Below are 12,824 nucleotides of genomic sequence, written 5' to 3'. Positions count from 1 at the left end.
AAAAATAATATTAATTTTACAAATATTCTTTAATGTTTTTTTTTATTTTCCCAAATATTTCCTCTTTTCTTAACTAACATTTCTTGGATACGGACCTAGACTTGCATTCAGTAATCAAATATATTTTTAAAGTGTATAATCAAAATGATTGAATGCAAGCTATTAAGGCACAGCATTCATTGCACAATTGAACATGGACATAAGGTTTTATTAGAACATTTACTGAGTCATGCTCTCTTATTTTGTACTGAATGTAGATAATTATATTCTCTGTTCAAAATTTTATTGAACTCATACATAGAGAATACTAGGTTAGCGTTGAATACAGAGAAGTTTATGTTGCGAGGCTTAGAACGCCGGGAGCGCGAGCCTTGGCGAGCGCTTTCGGTGTTCGAGCCGAGCAACATAAACTTCTCTGTATTCAACGCTAATGATAATCCTAGTATTCTATTTATCCCATTTGATTTTTTTTCAACGTGACATTTAACATAAATAGATCTAATAACCTTAATAATAATTTTAATCCAGTCTTAAAAGCGCTTAAAATCTAAATAATGTAACCATGCGTAGTGATATAAATGTATTTGTTCTGCGCAAAATAGTCTTTAAAAAATTCACACACAAACTGTTAAACAAGTAAAAATATCACCATATGCCTCGATTTAATTTTACGCAGTTTCCGAATTGTAACACATTACGACCGCAAAAAGAAGATTTTACTTTACTATAATTCATTTTATTTTCGGAAGAAAATAATCAAAATCCAATATGGCGGCGATTGCTTCCTGACAAAATGATGTCGATGTCAACATACATGTACACCGTCGACGACCTTGACAATTTCGACGAGTAAACAGACAATTGCAGCAACTGACACTTTATTTGACCTTATATACAGGGCAAAACGTTTTCCGACTTCGGACGACGAATTTAAGGACGCGCAGAACGTGTTTTTTTATATAATGTTATGGGTATGCCGTGTGTGATCAGATGCATCAATGGCGTCCATGTTAATCATTTGCCCGAGAACAGGGAACGACTAAAGTACAAAAAAAGCAAAACACGTTCGAACTAGTATCTTACCTTTAATTATCCTTTAAAATCCATCTAATAATCCATTTAACTCAATAATTGACGATTTTCATCTAGGGTCTTTAATAATTATTTTAGCATAGTTAAATAAAGACCCTTGTGCCATCCTATCACTATATTCAAATGAGTTTACGAACTCAATAAACTTTCTTCTTCGTTACACGCTACGTCATGTACTCTACATAACTGCTGTTAGAATGAACCGGAACAGTTTATTAAATAATAGCCGTTGGTAAACTCGGTTGCATTTGCAGATTTCTGCATACAAACATAATTATGTTTAAACTTGCACACTTTTTTATTTGTCTATGGTAAATGCGCTTATTGTACAAGAAAATAATTTAATATATAAATACACAAAGAATGAAAACATTCCATTACACAACAAATAAATGAGTGGATTATACCCGTGTACAAAATGGGACGTTCCGAATTCCAGTGTGGTGCTATTTTTACCATCTTATACTTTACACAGCTCTATGCCTAACGTGAATTAAATCGGAAAGCACATATTGAAGATTATTTATGAATTGTGCGATATTTGTATGGCTTGTTTTACATTCCGGTTATAAACAATGCACATTACACGAAATAAGGAAAATGTGATAAATTGACAATTCAAATATGTCGATATACAGTACATGTACATGTGAAATAAGTTGCGTTTAAATTATAATAAATCGTCAATTTTTTCGGGGGGGGGGGGGAATGATGCAATAAGTGTAATTTTCAGCTGATTCAGCATTATATAGATGGCGAAAAATTATGTCATATGACTAGATTTAAAGGTTGAAGGTCGTATAATTTTGAAGCTAAAGTTTTATCGACTTTATTTCTTATGAAAAAAAACATTCAGTGGTAAAGTAAAAAATAGTCCGTGCACGCGACAGGTATATCCCACAGTGTTGAATTCAGACTAGTATATTTCATAAGGTGTTATACCGTCAATGTCGCGTTAAAAATGGGATAAAAGATAAACGATTCACTGAATCATGACCCAAACCTCTGATCTCGTATTGCATTTGTACTGTTATATTTTATTCAATTTATAACATTTTTAAGCAACATTAAAAGCGAATAAAGTCCTTCAAGCGCCGATGTCGGTTAAGTTTACTGCTTTCGTAACCAGTAGAATGATTTGACGCCAACTCATATTCGTGATGCGGTTCGTGAGCCGCGAGCTAGTTAAAATGAATGGTTACCAACTTCTATCCGCCTGGCGCCTGGCATAATGATAGGAGTTGGGAGGTACATGGTATACACACAAAGGTGTCTCATAAGCCAAATTAGCTGGCCCTTTCAATAGGGGTGACACTATAATAAAAGACTTTTACCTTTACCTTTACCATATTTCTTAAACCGCACAATTAATCTTTAAAAAAAAAACGCAAATAACAACATTGTGCTGAGAAAACTGGGCTTTATACATGTAAAGAGTCGTCCAAAATTAGCTTGTGCAGTCTTTACAGCCTAATTATAGACAGCATTTTGTATTTTATTTTATTGTTCGTTTTCATTAATTTTTTTTGTAGCGAAATTCCCGTTTAAGCGGAAAGTGTCGTTCGAGATAAGGATTTGCGTACTGCACATGGTTATCTGGGACGACACTTTACTCATATTCATTAGGCCCCGTTTTCTTAGAGCGAGGCTCAAATGTATTAAAATATTATTCGTGTTCTGAGAAAACTGGGCATAATGCATGTGCGTAAAGTGTCGTCCCAGATTAGCCTGTGCACAGGCTCATCAGGGACGACACTTTCCGCCTAAATTGGATTTTTGCTAAGAAGAGACTTCATTTTAACGAAAAATGTCATAAAAGCGGAAAATATCGCCCTGATTAGCCTGTGCGGACTGCACAGGCTAATCTGGTACGACACTTAATGCACATGCATTATGCTCAGTTTTCTCAGAACCCGACTCATTCATGTCGTAAATTTACTGTTTCAGAGTGCACGCAAACAAGCCTGCATAAATGCAGTTTGTTTGTTTTATACTTTACATACATGAGTGACATTGGCAATGTGTTCTAAGCCTTGTAAATTTGATATACCATAGTACCATCGCCACGTCGAGTTTAATTTGGAGAACGCATGGACTTAGCAGGTAACTCACGACTAAACGATGCACGAGGTTTCAGGTACATAGTTCAACAAAAGACACAATCTCCACGCAGAGTTGTCGTTCCTTGCTCTCACATACAACTCTGCGGAAGGCTCAGCATGCCATATTGCCCAGAAACTGGGTAAAACCGAACAAACGCATTCAAAGTATCTTTTATTTGGATTTTTTAGGATCAGAGGCGTAAAATAATGAAATAGGAATTTCAAATTTACGATACATCGAGCAAAAACTTGCGAGTTTTAATGCAACTCTTTTGAACTATTTTATTGCCCATTTACGCAGATGGAATCATTTTGAATCAATTGAACATAATTGTTATTGAGTGACGTTAGGCATTGCTTCGACGTATGTATGTATGTAGGTTTGTTAACATCAAGAAAACCATATCGATTTTGTAATAATGAATTAAGAATGATATAAGATATTATGGTATGAGATGGTTTTCTTCAATGCAGTGAATGTAATGTAACCGTCGTGCAAGAGATTGTTTAGTATACTGTTACCTCCACGATGAACGCTTGGAATGATGATGACATGAATGAGGCGCTTTCATAAATATAGTCCGTGTTGAGCCCATTACAGAGGTGAATGTAATGTTACCGTCGTGCAAGAGGTTGCAAAAGACATAGCTGAAAGTTTAATTTACGTGCACGTGATACCACAACATGCTATAGTGTCTACTACGTATTAGTATATTTGACTCAAGGTAGAACATTTTGAACTGTTCATTAAATAACGTGAACAAAACGAGAGTCCTAATTCCTTTGTGACTTTACGTGATTACGTTATTTTTAGACTTGCTCGTTTAAACTACGATGTGTCACACATTCTCTTTGGCTGTTGTGTTAAATTTTGACCACAATCGTAATGAGAATCATCCATAACATATAGAGGGACTATAGACCGCACTAATACATCCATTTATAGTCGGGAATTCAAAAATAGTTATTCCTACGGAACATATTGAAATACCGCTTCATTATCATGTTTAGTAAAAGACGACATAATTATCAAAATAAAAAGGCAAATAATTGTGCATATTGTTGGGCATAAAAACATGTTCAACTTGTGTAAATCCGTGTGAAAGATTATGAAAGCTATGTCGAAATAATAGCGTGTATAGCAAGTAAACGACTTTGATAAAAACACACACGAATGTGTATTATTCACAAGAAAATAAGTCAAGTGACTGCTTTAACATACTCAGTTAAAACTATCATACATACTTCAGCTTAAGCCTTTCTTCAAAAAGTCACTGACATTTAGTGACTTGTTGAATACAAATAACAACATAATTTAACATAAATTAACTATGACAGACAAAACAGTCGTAAATCATTACTGAAACTTTAAATCTAAGCGTATAGTATTATTAAGTCAACACAACTTATTAATAAGAGTTGTACATCTCCTGTTGCGCAATTAAGAAAATTACATTCTTAAAATAAGGTTAAAATTGGTTGAATTTGTTTAAAAACAACAGAAAATAAAAGGAGGACTTGTCTTACTGCAAATGTCAAAGCACAGACAATAATCTTTGCAGTATGTTTTAATTAGACCAAATATATATGAAAACGCTTTAAAACGGTAAAATAATGTTTAAAATTGTAATATTGTAATTGTACATTCATCTCATTAGGAGGTCGATTAACTCATTTTTAAATACATGATTTCTTTATGTGAACGGGCTTTGCACACTTGTTTCGAAAAAATAATTTATTATGCACTTTTTTCCTTTTCTTACTTTATTTCTTGATATATGATCTTGATACACTCTTTGAAAATTTTTTTTAACGAATAATGAAGCTAAATGAATATAACCTTTACAGAACAACGTGGACATGGTCAATTTGCCTGAACAGCTAAATAACATGTCCTCAAATCACGAAGAAAAATATGAAATATTCCTCTCCCCATAAGCGTCTCAACTATAAATTTCATGGTTCATGCAATTGCAACCAAATAGGGCCCCCGATTTTCATATCTTAACACAAGTTTTTAATATTGACGTCGACTTAAATTAAATGAACATTTGCATCTATGGTTTATAAACTGGCATACATTATAATTATAAAAACACTCGAAATAAGACTCATTTCTAAGAAATATTAACACATTAATTAGAATGTATGATTCGTTCATGGGTACTCATCGGTCGAATATATAAACTCGTTTGTATCGCTTTTCGTAGCACGTATATCGCTAACATAGAATTCCAATTACTTAGCAGTTCATAATTCTAACGTCGCCAGCCCCTTTGAGTAAACTCATCGATACATCAATCTTAAAATCCAGGCGATGGCATTTTTTAGAATTCAACTCCTTTACAATGTTATGTTTTTATTATCCTTATTACTGATTGTTGCGGTCAATATATTTGATGACATGTTTTCAAACATAATCAAATATGTATAAAGTCGTGATATTACATAAACGAATTTCATAAGAGCTGATTTTTTTATTGACAGTCGAACAAAACAGTTGCGTGCTAATAATATAACTAATTTGGTCTGCACCGTATCGAGTAATTTGTCACTGCATTTGTTGAATGGTGCATTAATTACGAATAATATACTCCCTTTATGATTCGTGACCATGCAGAAATGTGCAGTTAGGAAGAGAATTGTCTGTTAACATGATTTTAAAATATCTAATATAAAAATAAATTCGGTGAAAGATACTTTTTGAATATGCATTATATCTGTAAGTTAATATTAAATAATAAAAGTAAATTTGGGCTTGATTGCGCAATGTCATTAAAACATGGCAGTTAGCTTGTATTTCAATGCAATATATCTATCGATAGCAATTATATGCCACTATGAAAAAACTCCATCACGAGAATGCCCGATAAAATCCTTTTTTTCAGATTTTTTTGGCTGGAAAACGCCTGTTTGTTGATAATAGGGGCTATTAATGGCCAATAAAAGGATAAGCGATTATACATTTCAGCCGATTCGGAACAGACCTTGCATAGCCACTGTTGAAATAGAAGCAACTTAGTTATTTACGGATATCGCGACAAATCGTCTCAAATCGAGCCAGCGGGATAAACAGAAAAACAATAAGTATGTCAAACAATTTTATTAAGAAAGAAAACCACAGTGAATTTGTTTGTGACACAACTTGTTAGCAAAACTTTATAACTAAAATGTAAGTTAATATGACTTAATATTGACTTACCGAGCAACACAATAGCAAATATTTGCCGCATTTTTCATACTTTGTTGTAACAGTTACCAAATACCAAATGTTGTTCAAACTGTAAGCTTTGCTAGATATTAATACACCATCCATCAGTTCCAAAGCAAATGTTTCACAGTACATCCCTCATTCCGGGTTACACGTTGCAGTAGTACAAATGTTTCACAGTACATCCCTCATTCCGGGTTACACATTGCAGTAGTACAAATGTTTCACAGTACATCCATCATTCCGGGTTACACATTGCAGTAGTACAAATGTTTCACAGTACATCCATCATTCCGGGTTACACGTTGCAGTAGTAAAAATGTTTCACAGTACATCCATCATTCCGGGTTACACGTCGCAGTAGTACAAATGTTTCACAGCACATTCATCATTCCGGGTTAAACGTTGCAGTAGTACAAATGTTTCACAGTACATCCCTCATTCCGGGTTACACGTTGCAGTAGTACAAATGTTTCACAGTACATCCATCATTCCGGGTTACACGTTGCAGTAGTACAAATGTTTCACAGTACATCCATCATTCCGGGTTACACGTTGCAGTAGTACAAATGTTTCACAGTACATCCCTCATTCCGGGATACACGTTGCAGTAGTACAACTGTTTCACAGTACATCCATCATTCCGGGTTACACATTGCAGTAGTAACCAATATCCTCTGAGCAAAATATATTTAAAACGGTCATGGAAGGCATGCATAGCTCGCAAATACAATGACACTTCGAAGTCGACGTTTACTGATTAGTATAAACGGAAACTTCTTGTTTTAACTTTTAATTCGGGTATCATCGGTATACATTTTTATCCCGCTTTAGTTTCTATTTAATGTTTCCGTCTGTCAAAACTTACATAGTGTAATCCGACATACCAATAATTCCAAACGGTAACTATCTCACAACATACTGCAGTCGATATAATATTGCTCTAACCTTATATATAAACACTCTTTTTATGAATTTATCCAATCGAAAAGAGTAGTCTGCACTTTGGTGGTTTCACACAATGTTCCTAGGCTTACCACGTGTTAGCTGGCTGTATATTCTATCATACGAATAGTTTGAAAACAGGTGACGCGTATTTTCATAATTTCGTGAAAAGGTAACAATATTATATAAATACTCACATATGTTTAGCCGATTAAAGGGTTCTTTTCACGCTTTGGTAAATTGACAAAATTGAAAAAAGTTGTTTCAGACTCGCAAATTTTCGTTTTAGTTATGATATTTGTGAGGAAACAGTAATACTGAACATTTACCATGGTCTTATATAGCCATTATATGCATCTTTTGACGATTTAAAAACCTAAAAATTATAAAGCGTTGCAACGCGAAACGATTGAATAATTTGGAGAGTTCTGTTTTTGTCGTTAAATTTTGTGAAACTACAAAGATTGCTTATATAAGGTATAAAATACTTCATGTAAATGTACTCGGCGGAATAGCTCAGTAGGCTAAAGCGTTTTTACTTCAGGACTCTGGCAGGACTCCAGGGGTCACTGGTTCGAAACCTGGTCCGGGCAATATTCTTTTCCTTTTTTTAATTTTATTCTTGATTTTTTACTGGAGCTTTTACGATCCAATGTTTACATTTATCGATATAAAGCATTTAATGAATAAGTTAAAAAATGCCAAAATCTGTGAAAAGGCCCCTTTAAGTAACTTATCTCCGCAGTAGACGACATTAAGTAAACTTTATAAGTCCGTATTTAACACGATTTTTCAAAACTATCAACATCTGTCAACTACAAACCACACACTACACTGAATTATGTACTCTTACTATATAAATGTAATGAACTTTATGTGTAATACTACTTCTAATAATAACTGAACTTCAATGACCAGGTGATCTTTTGTTTAAAGGTTTACTCCCCATTACTTTACAGATGCTATTATAAGAAACCGGAAATAAGCATAAAGTATCAGTAAGGCTTTTCATCGATAATTAGCAAAAACGTGTATCACCAACATAGCATTAACATCCAAATTCATTTAATGACATGCTTCAAATTAAAGATAATTATGTGAACATAAAAATGATAAAACTGAGGTTCATCGCCTTGGATTGGTAATGCAAAGTATTGTTGATTTTACCGTTTTAAAGACATTTCGATTCTCTCACTTAGGCAAACAGGTTTCACATAATGAACACTTATCTTAATTCGATTTTGTATAAGTTTTGCTTTATTTTGTTATTTTAACAACGTGATTATGTAGCGTTAATCTTGTGTCTCTCATAGGCGTCCAATCCAAGTTGAATTCAAAGTTGTATTAAGAGTCAGCTTTGTATACGTGCTTTGTAACCCATCATCATGTTATTGTCTGCAATAAGTCAGACTCAATGTTCAGACACTGATGCATTCAACTCAAACTTGTTGTGTATATTGTCCACTTATTTAAAATATCAAATAGGGTCGTATTAAGAAAAATGCTTATTTTTATAAACAAAATGCATCTTGAACATATAACATTATTACTTCAAAAGAAAAGTATCAGATAAAATATATAATTGCCATGTTAACTCTTCTAAAAGTAAACACACACCATTGAACATTGAATCAAATATATTATAGAGCACTACAAATTCTTATCGCTACGCAAGTGTGAATTTATAATTGCTTGGTTCATATGTATTTAGTTCACTTTAGTTACAGTTGAAGAGATCTTAACACTTTCATCGCATTAACGTATGGCTTTCGCATTGAAGGTATTAATAAAATTACGGATCCGTCCTTTTTAATTTTGAATTACCGTAATCGTGTAAATTTATTATAAAAAACGTTAAACTGCAAGTTAAGTAATAACCTTTGAACAGCACCAACCGCAATTTATCGAAAGGCAAATAAATGTAATTTTATATGTGCATGTAAATGAATGTATATACGCAGTTTCATAAACAGCATGTCTGTGTATGATATGAAAGAAATTAGAGGGTTGATATTTTTTAAGTTAAAATATATTATTGGTTAAACCTGTTTAATGAACATACAGCACTGCGTAATAAAGCCGTTTCTCCAACAATACTCAGAAACATCTACCGGAAAATAACTGATTAAAAAGTGGACATATTGACTTTTGATGGACTTTAGTAGTCGTTCATGCAACAAAAGTAACAGACTCAGTTTGATTTACAGTGAATACTGTATATTTTCCACAAATATCACAATCCAAAGTATTTAAGAAAATGAGTTCAGACTTGAGCATTAGGTCGAGTGCTTATTTTCCTACGTGTTCGTAACCGGTGATGTAACAATAACGTCATTTGTTGAGTAAACTACGATGCTATGCTTCGAAACAATCGGTTTACTTCCGGTCAGAATGGGTAACGTTTTTAAAATGATACATACACTTATTCAATGCCAATAGACAATTTTCGCTCTGTAAAAACTCCCGAATATCTGTTCTGGTGTGAGAAATTATTTCCTTAAAACTGTTCGGTGTGATACGCGTGCTATCTCACATAGGCGACCCGGGATCGACAGGGCGCATATGGGATTGGTTTCTTGTCGCCGAACCGGACATATTGTTATCCATCTGGTTATCCCGTGTCCAATAATTAATAATACTACGTATTAGTATATTTGATTCAAGGTAGAACATCTTGACCTGTTCACAAAATAACGTGAACAAAAGGAGAGTCCTAATTCCCTTGTGACTTTACGTGATTACGTTATTTTTAGACTTGCTCGTTTAAACTACGACGTGTCACGCATTCTCTTTGGCTGTCGTGTTGCATCTTGACCACAGTCGTAATGAGGTGAGAATCATCCATAACATATAGAGGGAGTATTGACTGCACCAGTACATCCATTTATAGTCGGGAATTCAACAAAATTCGTTCCTAAGGAACATATTTGAAATACCGCGTCATTATCATGTTCAGTAAAAGAAGACATAATAATCAAAATAAAAAGGCAAATAATTTTGCATATATTTGGGCATAAAAACATGTTCAACTTATAATCCGTGTGCAAGAATATGAAAGCTATCTCGAAATGTAAATTTCTTTGATAAAAACACACACGAATGTATATTATTCACAGGAAAATCAGTCAAGTGACTGTTTTATCATAATCTACTTAAAACTACCATACATACTTCAGCTTAAACCTTGCTTCAAACAGTCACTGGCATTTAGTGAATTGTTGCATACAAATAACAACATAATTTAACATAAATTAACTTTGACTGACAAAACAGTCGTTAATCATTTCTGAAACATTAAAACTATACGTATATTTTTAACAAGTCAACACCCTTAATTAATTAGAGTTTTATGTATCTTGTTGCGCAATTTAAATAAATAACATTCCAAAAAATAAGATTAAAAGTTGTTAAATTGTGAAAAAAAACGGAGAAAATAAATAACTTGCTTTACTACAAATGTAAAAGCACAGAAAATAATATGTGCAGTACTTTATTTTAATTGGAATCATTTGACTGACTAAAATACGTGAAAACGCTTTTAAAGGTTAACATAAAGTGCGAAAATTGTGATATTGTTATTGTATAATTTATTTCATTGGGAGTTTATATCGCAACAAACATCATCGACGTTGATCATTTGTAAATAAATAACAAAAATATATGAATAGGCTTTGCTCAAAATACGAAATTTAATATGCACTTTTTTCCTTTTCTGACTTTCTTCCTTGATATATGATCTTTATAAACACTTATACTTTTGAAAGTTTTTATAAGTAATAATAATATAATCTTTTCAGAACAACGTGGATATGGTAAATTTGCTTTAGCAGCTTAACAATATGCCTAAAATCACGAAGACAAATATGAAATATTCCTCTCTTCTTAAGCGTCTCAACTATGGTACATGCAACCAAATAGGACGCCCAACTTTCATATCTTATTCTTAACACACGTTTTTAATATTAACATCGACTTAAATAAACTGATCATGTGCATCTATGGTTTATGTACTGGCATACATTATCATCATAAAAACAATCGAAACAGGACTCATTTAAAAACAATAGACACATTAATTCGAATTTTCGATTCGTTCATGGGTACTCATCGGTCGAATATATAAACGCGTTCGTATCGTTTTTCATACCACGTGTATCGCTAACATAGAATTCCATTTGCTCAGCATTTCATAATTCTAACGTCGAAAGCCCATTTGAATTAACTCATTGAAACATCAATCCTAAAATCAAGGCGATGGCATTTTTTTAGAATTCAACTCTTTTCACTATGTTAAGTTTTTATTATTCGTATTGCTGATTGTAGCGGTCAATATATTTAATGACATGTTCTCAAACATAATCAAATATGTTTAAAGTCGTGGTATTACATAAACGAATTTCTTTAGAGCGTTTTTTTTAATTATTGACAGTCGAACAAAACAGTTGCGTGCTTATGATATAACTAATTTGGTCTGCACCGTATCGAGTAACATAATCAAATATGTTTAAAGTCGTGGTATTACATAAACGAATTTCTTTAGAGCGTTTTTTTTTATTATTGACAGTCGAACAAAACAGTTGCGTGCTTATGATATAACTAATTTGGTCTGCACCGTATCGAGTAATTTGACACTGCATTTGTTGAATGGTGCATTAATTACGAATAATATACTACCTTTATGATTAGTGACCATGCAGAAATGTGCAGTTAGGAAGAGAGTTGTCTGTTAACATGATTTTAAATATCTAATATAAAAATACATTCGGTTCAAGATACATTTTGAAAATGCATTATATATGTTTGATGCACACAATTGTTGTTTTTAAAGATGATGCCTGCGTTCTAAAACCTCGGGTGGTAGTATAAGTAAAAAATAAAAAGTAAAAGTAAATTTGGGCATGATTGCTCACTGTCATTAAAACGCAGTTGGCTTGTATTTTAAAACAATATATCTATCGATATCAAGTATCTGCCACTATAAAAAAACTCCATCGCGAGAATGCCTGATAAAATCCCTTTTTGTTTAGATTTTTTGGCGGGGACACGCTTGTTTGTTGATAAAAGGTGCCATTAATGGCCAATAAAAGAATAAGTGATTATTAATTTTAGCAGATTCGGAAAAGAACTTGCATAGCGACTGTTTAAACAGACTTAATGGAGCAACTTAGTTTTTTACGAATATCGCGACAAATCGTATCAAATCGATCCAGCGGAACAAACAGAACAACAATAATTATGTTCAAAATACATTTTTATTAAGAAAGAAAAACACAGTGAATTAGTTTGTGACACAACTGGTCAGCAAAATTTTAAAACTAAAAGCTTAGTTGATATGACTTCATATTGACTTACCAAGCAACACAATAGCAAATATTTGCCGCATTCTTCATACTTTGTTGTAACAGTTACCAAATACAAAATGTAGTTCAAACAGTAAGCTTTGCGGGATGTTAATACACCATGCATTAGTTCCA

This window comes from Dreissena polymorpha, chromosome 4 (genome assembly GCF_020536995.1).
Source record: "Dreissena polymorpha isolate Duluth1 chromosome 4, UMN_Dpol_1.0, whole genome shotgun sequence".
NCBI classification, from domain to species: Eukaryota; Metazoa; Mollusca; class Bivalvia; order Myida; family Dreissenidae; genus Dreissena; species Dreissena polymorpha.
This window is presented reverse-complemented; position numbering follows the sequence as displayed.